We start from the raw sequence: 12736 nt of genomic DNA on the forward strand, positions 1-12736 counted from the left end.
TTTCACAGCTATCGCGCTACGGCGTGTGTTTCGTTTATTTGACAGTTTGTAGATCGTGGTAATTACATTCATGGCATTAGTTTTCTGAATCACAATCTGACTGTATGGATGGTTACCTGCCAGGTTTCGCTTGTGGTTGGTCAGGAAGTCGCCTTACATCCGCCACGTGCCCTCTTTCTGTTCCCAGAAGCTGATCATAGAATGGTTTTAATAGTTTACTTTCAAATAATGCAAAGAGTATGCGACACGTGTTTCTCCCTAATTCTGGGCTCATCAGGCATACACACTCACTGCATCCCCTCTCGGGAATCGAATCTCTATCGTCAGCGCCAGAGTTGAAGCCCCTAACGTTGCGGTCAGCAAGTCGGCTAACATCCGCCATGTGCCATCTTTCAGTTGCGAGAAGCAGATCATAGAATGGTTGAAACTGTTGCCCCTAACGTTGCGCTATGGCGTGTGGTTCGTTTATACCTCGTGTCTTCTCATTAAACTTTTATCTCGCGAATATGTTATTGCAATCCGCAGCGGGAGCGTTTCTATAAACTTAATTTAAACTTACGTTTTACACCGTGCTTTGTTTCCCTTATAAACATGCTTGTATGCTTCACTCGCTCCCTTCTCAATTGTTTAATGAATTTTTTGTTCTTCGCTGTTTGCGGCTCCTCCTTCATTTGTCCCTACTGCGTTCACAGTCTTTTCACGTGATTACGTGGGAGGCGTGATGACGTGACACTCAACTCCTCCTCCCACGGCCATCGAGCTGCCGTCCATTACAGTATATTGTGAAAAAAGAGGTTCCAGTTATGACCATTACGCGTTGAATTTCGAAATGAAATCTGCCTAACTTTTGTAAGTAAGCTGTAAGGAATCAGCCTGCCAAATTTCAGCCTTCCACCTACACGGGAAGTTGCAGAATTAGTGATGAGTCAGTCAGTCAGTCAGTCAGTGAGTCAGTGAGGGCTTTGCCTTTTATTAATTAGTATAGATAACAGAGCGGTTAAAGTGTGCTGCAAATATGATCAATAATTGGAATATTTACAGTGATTTTTGCTTGGCTCTTTATTCCAACATTTATGATGTTTTTCTATCTTTCCATATTTTACACAAACATTAAGCTTGCATTTATACATACAAATTAAAGTTTTTGAGCTTTACCTGGGAATATGAGACACTATATTAACAAAGCCCATTTAAAATATAATCAGAAAACAGAAAAAGAAATTTACACCTAACAGAATCTCTAATGTGACTGGAGTAATGTTGTTTATTGAATACATGTTATAAATAATATTTGAATCAGATAATTAAAAAGGGCTGCTACCATAAGCTATCTTTTGAGTCTTCATAAATTCACATCTGAGTACTGCCTGGTTGGAAGTCACCAAGCCCTCGAGCCACATGACATGGGCCCAACTGTGAGGCCAAAGAAACTCAATGACAGACATGTCACTCACTCATGTTCCTGCTGTTGAAGTCCCTTGTTTGTTGTACTTGATGTTTTGCCTTCACAGCTATTTACTTCAAGAAGTTAAATTATCAAAAACCAAGCTAAAATCTGTTATTCTCTAAAGTGCACCTATTTTGCCCTCCACTGCCTGTTCTGAGGGGTGTTTTGGGCTAGAATAAGGCTTGAGATAAAAGAACTTGATAGTGTGTGACTCCTGGAAAATACAGGAGGATACGTGCTGTAAAAATAAGCACAGAGACAAGATAAAGGGTTGGGGCTTCCGGCCCCGTATACTGTACAGTATGCAACAAACCAAAACAAATACAGCACTAGCTCAGTATACATCGACATTTGACAACCAACAGGGGAAAACTGGGGAACATTTATAGTGGGGGACCGGAAGCCAATCAGAGGAATGCTGGGTAAGGAGATGAATGGTCTTCTAGGAAACGTGATGTCATCAGAGGGAAGGAGAACAAGGAAGTGTTGTTATTGTGGGAGTATTAGGGTATCGGCGTTTCCTTCTTTCTGGGAAGAAAAGAGAGAGAGAAGTTAGATGCCCGCCATTCCCTTTTTGCACCGGGTTTTCGCGCTCGCTATTGAGTCCTTCCGCGGCTCCCTAAGTGCTCGTGCGTGACAGTGCACTGGATATAAACCAGGAGAACCTGGAAAAGGTAAGAGAATTTAGGTAATTGTTTTATTGATATTGATGCTGTACTATAAGGTCTTGTGAAAATGAACCAATTAGAGAGATCTTGTTTTAGCAGGCTCCAAAGGTCTATTCAAATTAAACTTGAATAAATCTTCAAGTCATTGTAAAGTCCTAGGTATGTAAACCAATGTGACACAGTGAAAGGGAAAAATTCAAATCTGAACTTATATAAGAAAGCATTAATATTAAATAATAAGCTTAACTTTGACTTTAAACCCAGAGACCTCTTGGCACTCGTCCATTGGAAGTGATGGGTCCAGGTCAGTTACATAAAGCAATATATCAACAACGTGAACAAGTTACATAAAGCCATTTGCACAAAATGCATTTGCTGCTTCACACAGACATCTCATCAGTGATGTTCTTGGGGTTTATTGTATTTTAGGTCTTTCAACATCAGATATCTTCGCCCAGGCCACCCAGATGGGATTGATCAGGGCCTAGCCCAAGCCAGAAATCCAAAACCAAAAGAGAAAAATTCCAAAAAGAATCAGTTCCCTAAATAAAATGAGCTCTAAGAAATGTACTAGAATATTTTTAGAAAATCTACACTACCATCTTAAAGACCAGAAGCACACTGACATCACCTGCATGCTAGTATTGTAATCAAGTGGTTAACAACAATCATTGTTATCAATATCAGCATGGCAGCATCCATTCAGAAACAATCCAGCAATAATCGTGGGGAAAACCTGCTATAAAATGGTGCAGTGATAGTGTCACAAAATTTTATACCATATATACAGTATACTTGCGTTTAAGTTCTCCCACGGATAAGTCGGGGCTTGATTTTACCATATAATTTCCGGTATTTTATAATGTCAGTCGTATAAGTTGAATGTAGAAAACGTACGCTATTGGTCCAAGAGATTACGATATGCTAACGCCTACCTGAGAGAGTAACCACGGAGCACATGGCCTTTTTTTTCTTTGTATTGTGCCTACGTGACCTCAAAGTAATACCCAAACTATTCCGAACTGACATTTGCACTGTTTTGTGTATTTTGTATCTCACACCCTCATACACCTTTATCGTAAGAGCATTTCTTATCTATGATGGAGCATTCGATCAGAGGAAAATATGAAGCTGGTTTTAAATTAAAAGTCGTTGAAGTGGTGAAAGAAACTGGTAACTGTGCTGCTGCAACTAAATTCGATGTGTTTGAGAAACTGGTCTGCGGTGGGTTGGCGCCCTGCCCGGGATTGGTTCCTTCCTTGCACCCTGTGTTGGCTGGGATTGGCTCCAGCAGATCCCCGTGACCCTGTGTTCGGATTCAGCGGGTTGGAAAATGGATGGATGGATGGATGAAAAACTGGTGTGAGATTAAAGAAAGCAAGAAGATGTAAAAAAAAAAAAAAAAAAAGTTAAGTGTCACATTTTTGAAGGGACGTATAAGTTGGGGTGTGATTTTATGATCGATTTTTCGGGTTTCAAGACCCGACTTATATGTGAGCATATACGATAATTCTTCAAGTAGTACTGGGCCACCATTAGCTAGGGATGCTATGCCTTTTATCTGTGCAGGGTGCGCCGGAGTTAGTCACTGCCAGAAGAAGGTGTACTGGGAATGACCATCGGATGTTTCTGTGGGTTCAAATCACACTTTCAGAAAGGCTTTTCCCTCATTTTTGGGGAGGGCTGGGACATGAGGCCTAAAAAGCTCCCAGTGACAGCAGCAGAGAATTGCAACTAAAAAAGAAGTCAATGACTGTTATGATGGTGGGATTTGCTGCTGGGCAGCAATGCTTAGTGATCAATTTAAAGAAATGAGGTCTTCCCTACAATGCTAGAAGAAGCATCTCTGGATGCAACAGAGAAGTTCTTGCAGGCCAAGAAAGCAGCAACTTCAGATGTGCCTGAGGAGAAGACCTGCATGTGGCAGGAGTTTGTTGAGGCCATAGAGAGTCATTTAACTACTAAGGAAGTATCGAGTATTCAAAGGTTAACCATGTCTATGGATGTTAAGAGGTGTAAGCAGCATTCGGAGTAACTGATAAACCTAGTAAATACTCCCAGAGAAGGGGGCAATTCATTTCATTGACTTATGCTGCTATGGTAATTGAAAAGCCCCATGGTGGCAAGGCAGAAGGAGTGGGTGAAAATTCTCCGAGAAAATACTGACAGCACTGGATATTAATATGGGCCTGTTGGTTGGCACATTGTTTCACTACCATATTCAATGTGGTGAATATAACTCAGAAGTGGCAAATTAATTTGGTGGTCCCAATTTTTAAAAATGGAGCTACAGGCTGTGCCAGGGTGCCTGATAGCTGAACTTCAGATTGAAGAAAAGTTATGCAGATTCTGTCCTGACTATGTATGGCACGGCGGACCATATCTGAACTTGCACAGATATTTGAAGGGTCATGTATGTCGTTTGGCATATGTTTAAAGAAATATTTTGTTGATATGTTTGCCTATATCCTATCATTTTCTATATTGTGCTATCAGAGGATGAGAAAGAGAAAGAGTCCTTGAAATTGCAGATGAACATTTCTAAAGTGGGCAAAGGACTCCATCAAGGGTGTGCTTGTCTCTGCTCCATTTTGCACTTTTCACAGAAGAGACTTCAAGAGGGACCTGAAGCTTGGACAGAATCCAATCTGGTGACTTGAGGCTGGCACATGTGCTCTTTTCTGACTCTGACCTCTGCCATGAAGTGGAGCCTGTAATGCAATCTGGATAAAAATAAACATCTGCAAATCTAAGGTTATTTCAGTGATTGGGGAGGCCATCAAGTATCTCTGAGTACTGTTTGCAGGTTGCTGTAGAGGTGAGTGTAAGATTGGATAATAAATCCGTGTAGTGACAGCAATTTGAAAATGATGTATGAGACTAGAGTGGCAGAGACCTGACCAACTAAATCATGATCATGAGCTTTAGGTAGCCTCCAAATAAATGACCAAATGAAATGAACAACTCCCATGAAAGCTTCCATTATAAGTTGAGAAGCTAAACAGTATTGGACAACCTTGAAATGAACTGCTATTTCTTCAGATTTAGAACAGTCATATGTGGAGGACTGAACTTGTAATTAATGCTCCTCCACACATCTTACCCTGTGATATAAAGTCAGTATGGCCCATTAGTGGAAGCAATAAGACATATGGATCAAAGGTATATTGTATCTCACAGTGATCCACTTGAATTCTTCAGCAGAAGCAGGAGGCATGTCCTGGGGATATGGTGGCCTGGTCTGTCCGTGGCTTGTTGCCACTGAGACCATCAGTAGATTAAAAGTGAAGTGAGGGTTGAGGTGAAGACACAGTCAACTCTGAAATCAAAGTAAGTTGAAGAGTAGCTAAAACATGTATTCAGCTGTTGAAAAATACTCAAGAAATGATGCTTAACTTCAGGACAGAGGATATTCCAGCATCTTGTTCAAATACAGCAGCAGGTAGACAGAGTAGCTAAGAAGACTGTCAGATAATGGCAGCACCCATGAAAACTGAAAGTGGAGGTAGAGACCAGAGAGAAAATGCATGTGGAAGGTGTGGACAAAGGCCAATTGTTCATAGAACATCTGATGATGATGACATAAGAGGATAGTATGAGGCACATATTTCTGGAAGGTTGCTCTTATGGTTGCATTGCTCTAATTAAAACATATTGTACTATACTTGTTCAAAGATCACGGTTATCTTCTCTTTTTTCATTTTTTTTTATTTTATTGACTTCGAAATTTTATTACAATGCATACATTACAGATCAATAAGACATACAGTACCACATCTTGTTCTGATCAGATTGTAAAAGCTTTAATGTGAAGTAATCACCCCGAGACCATGAAAGAGCTGAAAGAAGAAATGCCTGCCAGGCTCTCAGACCTTAGGATTGTTCCTCATAAACTGAGTTTAGTTTTTGCAATTAAAAAAAAAAATTGGGACATTCTCTTCCATTTTGTGTTATGGTTAGGATTATTAAATAATAGCAGGATAAGATGATGTGCTAGTGGTGAGGAGTAACGGGCCATAAGGCCCCATGGGGTGTTACCCCACTCTGAGCTGTCGGATAATTTGAGATTTTGACCCCAAGGCAGTCAGCTTGTACCAGACAGGTGTTTGTGCCAGTTATCAGTTGGTAATTAAAGTTGGGATATCTAAGTGAACATCTTTAGGGCAAACACTGATAGCATAGGTAAAGGAAAAATTCAGGTTTATCTCACCTTCCAGAATATCATTGTTTCTCTGGAGTTTTCTCCATTTCTGCAATGGCATCCTTTTAGTCCAGAACATTGTAAGGACTGTGTGCATATTCTCAGTTAACTAACATTACTAATAAGAAGTGCGATCACTGGAAACCACAATAAAATTATAAATTAAATAGGTGCAATTTTACATAGCAAAGCATCTTTCTCACAGTAATGCACTTTTGTAAAATGGCCTGCTGTGTGTAACTTGAGCATGGACTGACCGAATTATGCTAGGACTGTAGATGTAAAAATGAAAATGATGTTATCTACCACCATATAATTGTTTTGTAAAGGAACAATACCTTCAAATAATAAATATGAAAGGAGAAACGTAGTTCATGCAACTGTATCTAACCGTGGGCTTACTCAAATGTGGAAATGAGTTTAGCGGTACGAGGTCTGTTGGCTTACTCACTTTTATGACCATCGTAAAGCACTGCCAATGCAACTTTCAAGATAAGTCTTCCGTCTGGCTTGCTTTGAAATAAATCATCCATTAATCTGTTATGAGGAGGTGCCATTCTTCTTAGTTTATCACAATTGATAGCCATAGGCTCACCACAAGTGTCACAGGTAGACGCTGGCCGGCTAGATAACAACTAAGGAAATGAGGAGATGAGAGAGCAGGGACCATGTCATACAAGGGAGATAAAGGCATCAAAAGATCCTTATATGACCGAAATTTAATAAGGAATGAAGCTAATTAGTCAAGATATTTACCACAATTACACGTTACTCATACTTCCATTGCTGTAGTTGCTACTTTGTTTCATGTTATTGGAAACAAATAATCATCAAAAATTGCCTTGATCCCTTAGATTTGGATTTTTAACTACCAATTTGTTACTTGTGTTTCATTATAACTATACAAACTATTTAAGATAACGGTGCATGAGATGAAATGAAACAAAGCTCACAAAATGAATGCTCAGATCTGCGCAGATGGCAGGTAGTCAGTGTATTATGCAGAGCAGAAACAGCTTATATTGGCTCGTTTCAAAGCACATACTGCAGTATTCTAAATGACCTAGCTCAAGTCAGTCTAAATCCAGCCCACACGTGTCTGTTATCAACCAGTAAGCATGGCATCTCTCCCTCTCCTTGTGTTTAGTGAGCCCTTATTGCGGCTCTCTGCAGCATCTTTGACTGAGGTCCTACAATGGCACCCTATGGCCTGGCTTCAGGGGTCTGTCCGTATATCAAGTGCTCCTTGGGACTGGTTAATCTGCTAGCTGTGCCAAGTTGATTTATGCCAATCATTAGTAATAAAGTAGAAGACAAGTTTTGAGGTGAGCCTATCATGAGAAATGAATTGATGTCAGAAAGAATTAGATTTCAGTTACAAGTTGCTAAAACAAGGCTGTGTGGTGTGCTCTCGGTGACATGGCAAAGCACTTCAAACTCTGAGAAGATGTTGAGGTAGCACTGCTACTGCTCCCGATTGAGATGAGACAGTTGTTGTGGTCTGGGACCCCTGGACTGCTTCCACAGGGGTACTGAGCAAGGTCTAGTGAGATCAGACTCAGAACATGGTAGGGGAATTATATTTCTCAAAGAGCCTGGGCATGCTTGTTAATTGACCAGACCAAGATGGAATTGCTTGTTAGAAGCTTGCTAAGCCTGTTACCACCATGACTGTTCTGTCTGCTAAGACTGTTATCATTATGGCTGTGAAAAAGTGGATGGAAACTTAGAATGGCAGCTTTATATTTCTGTCTGCATTCATAAATGAAGAAGCAGTTTCAGATGCTGATGTGTTGCTCTGCCTCTGTTTCACTGTAACTGAAGCCATGATTTACTGTCATGAGTCATACAAAGGGGATCAGTGTAACTGTTTTACCCGAAAGAAATGAACACTACTGATATTGTGATTTGCCAAAAAAAACTGTAGTATTTAGACATTCATATTCCATGTAGTGCTGAATATATCTCCATTTACAAAGGACAGAATGGTTAGCTGTCAAGTGTGGTGAGAAACCAACAAAAATAGCACTGCTGCTGTCAGAAGCAGCGCGATCAAGTGACTATATACAAGTCTTTGATAAATTTGCCATTTTGAACTACAGTTACTGTGAAAAAAAATAATTACTCCAATGTTCAGGATAATTATGGGAAAAAGATCTTGAACTCAAAGTGTCATTTCTGAATTAAGGCTTTGTAATTTAATGTGAGGAGATTGTTGGATGCTTTGCAGGCTCCAAACAGGTCAGTGTGGGTTAAATCAAGCAGGCAAGAAGCAGGACAGCATCCCAGAATCACACTTGAGCACTAACTAACTCAAACGAGTAACCAGTCATTTTTTGATTTGTAAGAATAAATATCTTTATTTTGTACACGTTAAGCACTTTGGGGCAGTTTCAACTATATCATAAAGGCTAATTTAATTGAAAGCCAATTATACAAAGCACACAAAAGTCTGAAACAAGCTGCATTGTACTGGAACAGAAGCTACAAGGAAATAACCTCCCACCACAAGAAGGAATAAGTCAAAGAAATGGTTTTCAAGGAATCTGATTTCCCACAGAAAAATGTAAGTAGAAATGAAACTTTGGAAAGTTGTCAAGACAGCATCCTTTAAAGAAAAAATCAAACATGAGTACTGTTCTGCTACAATGTGGGATGATGTTTGCTGCTCTGGTAAAAATTACATGGCTTTGATGGACTGAAAGTAACAGATTCCTGACTTGTTGCTTCATTTATAACTAAATTTCCTAAGGCTACACAATATAGCGAAATTAATGCAGTTCCTCACTATGTAAGACACTGAAAGATTGCTTAAAAATATTTTAGACAGAATCGACTCAGGTAATGCTATAGCCACTGGCTATTGAATCATTTTACAGGGTGGTGCACCAAAAAGTAACCCCACTCATGGTAAGGTACCCTGGCCTGGTTTTAGCTGCAGACAATGCAGTTAAGTGAAACTAGTGGAGAGTCCTGTGCTCAAGAGAAGACCTGCTGTATTCATTGGAACAGCATATTTCACTTGTGACCCTGTATGTCAGTACAGGCTCCTTCAGGTCAACGTGTGAAAGATTCATTGAACAATACCCAGTTGCGAATGATCCTGCAAAATGCACAAATTAGTAATTGGTGAAAAAGTAGCCTACTATTGGCTCCCAAAACCAAAAAACCCTTTCATCCATACAGCAGAGGTTGTTGGCAAAATTGCAGATCATATAGACAAATGTCCTCAGAAAACGACTAATTGATTATTACAACGTGCAGAAAATTGCATTGTTGTTGGTGGAGACTGTTTTCTGTATAGCCTTTAAAATGATCGGTAACATTCTTCAAATGATAATTAAATAACAAAATAACTCTTAAAGCATAACATAATCCTCTCATTAATAATCAAAACTCTTAATGACTTTGATACTAAGACCAGGCTGCTTTTTCATGCACCACTCTGTATTTCCTACCTGCTGTTAATTCAAAATGCTGCCAAACAAGAACCCTCGTTCTTGAGTCTCTGCATTAGTTTCCAGTTAAGTTTAGAGCAGATTTCAAAATTCTCCGACTAATAGCTGCAGTGGCTAATGGCTTTGCTCCATTTTACATAACAGACTTGACTAATGGCTACCCTCCAGATTGTTCACTGTATTCACAAGGCGCAATCATTCTGACATTGTCCAAGGATGAAGATATCTAGGATGGATAGAAGAGTTTGTCACAGCAAGACTCTGGTATAACTTGACCACTAGTATAAGGAAAGCTCAATCAATCTCAACATTTAAATCAAGACTGACACATCAAACCTTTATTAGAGGTACTGGTTTGGCTGTTCATATGTAAAAGACAATTGGTGGCCATTTGACTAACATATAAATTGTGGTAGTCCTCATTTTATGAACTCTTCTTCATTTCCAGTTTCTTCTCACTGTCTTCCTGTGTCAAGGCTAAATTGCTACACTGACCAAGCTAAACATTTTGGTCATGGAACAAGATGTCAGAATAGATAATAACCTTTGATACCAGTGATCAACTCAAAGTCCAAATATCACAGAATGACTCATCTAGATCCTGAATTATGCAATGCATCAATTTTTCCTTATGAAATAAAGAAGGAAAGCCATACAGGCTCAAATGAATGTGCCTTAGACGCTCACCTGAAGAGTGAAGTTCTCCTCTTTTTAGCTTTGTCTACAATAATTGTTTGCAGTTGGCACAGGTTTTAAACCCTATAATGCTTACCCACATCGAAGCTGATGCTGTTCTACTATGCTGCAGGTTTGTAACCACACAGCATTAGTTGTCATATTTCAAAAACTTTTCTGTGTATATTAAAACTAGACATGAATTTCTCAGTTATACTATTTAAATTAAAGATGAATAAATCAAAATCTGGGTGGCCATTTGGCTTAAGAGTTTTGTCTTATAAAATGATCAGATTGTTGTTTCAGTTTTACCTCCTTTTCAGTTATTTTAAGTATTCTGTTTGGTAAATTTTATTCTATTTATTAAATTTGTATTACACTATTTTCATTGCTATAGACTGTCAATATAAATGCATTCAGGTAATTATATAAAATTATCTTTCTTATATATTTAAAGATGGATTTTATTCTTACCATATCTGTGAGAATTATTAAAGTTTTGTTTTTATTATTTTTGTATGCTTTTATATCAGTGTAATAGTCAGCCATCTTAGTGAGGAAACTGCTAAATAAGAATAGCGATGAGCGAAACAAGCAAGTTTTAATTCACATAAAACTGACACTAAAATTAATTTCATAGGCAATTCCACTACAGCGAAACTTACCAAAGAGTTTTTTAGGGTTTTAAAGTTTTTTTTTTGGGTGAAAACTGCTCCCTAAAGTCACATTTACTTGAATGTTCACCGGTGCAAATCACGTAATCTGTACAGCAGTAATGTCTATTCTATTTATGCCTCTCATTCACATCACCACGGAGGAGTGCAGTACGTTTTTAAAAATGTGATAGGCGGTGTATTTTCTGTAAACAGACACACTAAAATACACCATCATACTCATTACTGTTTGTTTTCCACGGGAAAACTCACTAAATGGAAAATCGCCTTTGCCCAAAACCCCCTAACTCACCATCACCTAGTTAACATCTCACCCTAGTTGAGGATATGCACACTTCAGTGATTTTTCAGAGATCTTTTCTTAAATACTAAATGACAGGCAGACACATGTGATTAAGCACCCTAGACAGTTAGGAGTTAAACGCCGTTCTTCTTGTGTGAATGCCATGAATTACACCGGAATCCAAATGCAATTTATTTTGCACATTTTTAGTGAAGAGATACACCACATTTTGCTGTGAATTCAATTCACATGAATCATTTTGCTTATGACTACATTAAAAAATACAGGGTGTATATAAAATTATTTTACAGTCCCTCCCTTTCAAAGATCCAAGAGGACAATGGGAAAAAGATCTCTCAATCAACATATCAGAAAGGGAGTGGAAAGTAGCAATGCAGAGAATTCACTCGAGCTCCATATGCACAAAACATGCAATTATTCAACTCAAAATTATATATCGAGCTCATCTGTCTCGCCTAAAACTGTCCAAAATGTTTCCAGGGCAAGATCCAACTTGCGAACGCTGCAATCAAGTCCCAGCCTCACTGGGTCACATGTTCTGGGCCTGCACCAAACTAACATCATTTTGGACCAAAATTTTTAAGTGCCTTTCAGACAGCCTTGGTGTCACAATCCCTCCTAATCCACTAACAGCTGTGTTTGGTGTTCTTCCAGATGGGTTTAAAGTGGAGAAGGACAAACAAACTGTGATTGCAATCACTACACTTTTGGCACGCAGACTTATTTTGCTAAAATGGAAGAATCCTAACTCTCCTCTTTTAAGTCAGTGGGTAACCGATGTTTTATACTATTTGAAATTGGAAAAAATCAAATATTCAGTCAGAGGATCTGTGCAGAATTTTTTTAAAACCTGGCAGGATCTAATCAATAACATTTTAGAATAAGCTCTTAAAGCACTGAGGAAGTAATTATCTCCGCATTTCTTTTTCTGCTCCATTTATTTCTATTGCCCTTTTAAACTCATCAATTTAGGTATGTTTACAAGCCTTGAGTTTTACCCTGTTGGCCATGCTCTCTCTCTCAGGGGTGGGGGTCGACTTGTTTTTCAATCCTATTTTTTGTAAAAATTGATCGATTTGTATGAATGATTACAATAAAATTAATAAAATTTAAAAAAAAATGCAGAGTGAGTCAAAATTACGTTAACGCTAATGGTTCTGCTATGTGCATACTTATATACAATTTTTGTGGACAATTTATGATGGCAAACAGGTTGAGACATTCCTGTAAATCATCTTGCACATATGAAGTATGTTTTGTGATTAAATTGTTTCCGCCATTCAAATGTTAACATAATTTTGACTCACCC

This window comes from Erpetoichthys calabaricus, chromosome 2 (assembly GCF_900747795.2).
Source record: "Erpetoichthys calabaricus chromosome 2, fErpCal1.3, whole genome shotgun sequence".
Lineage (NCBI taxonomy): Eukaryota > Metazoa > Chordata > Cladistia > Polypteriformes > Polypteridae > Erpetoichthys > Erpetoichthys calabaricus.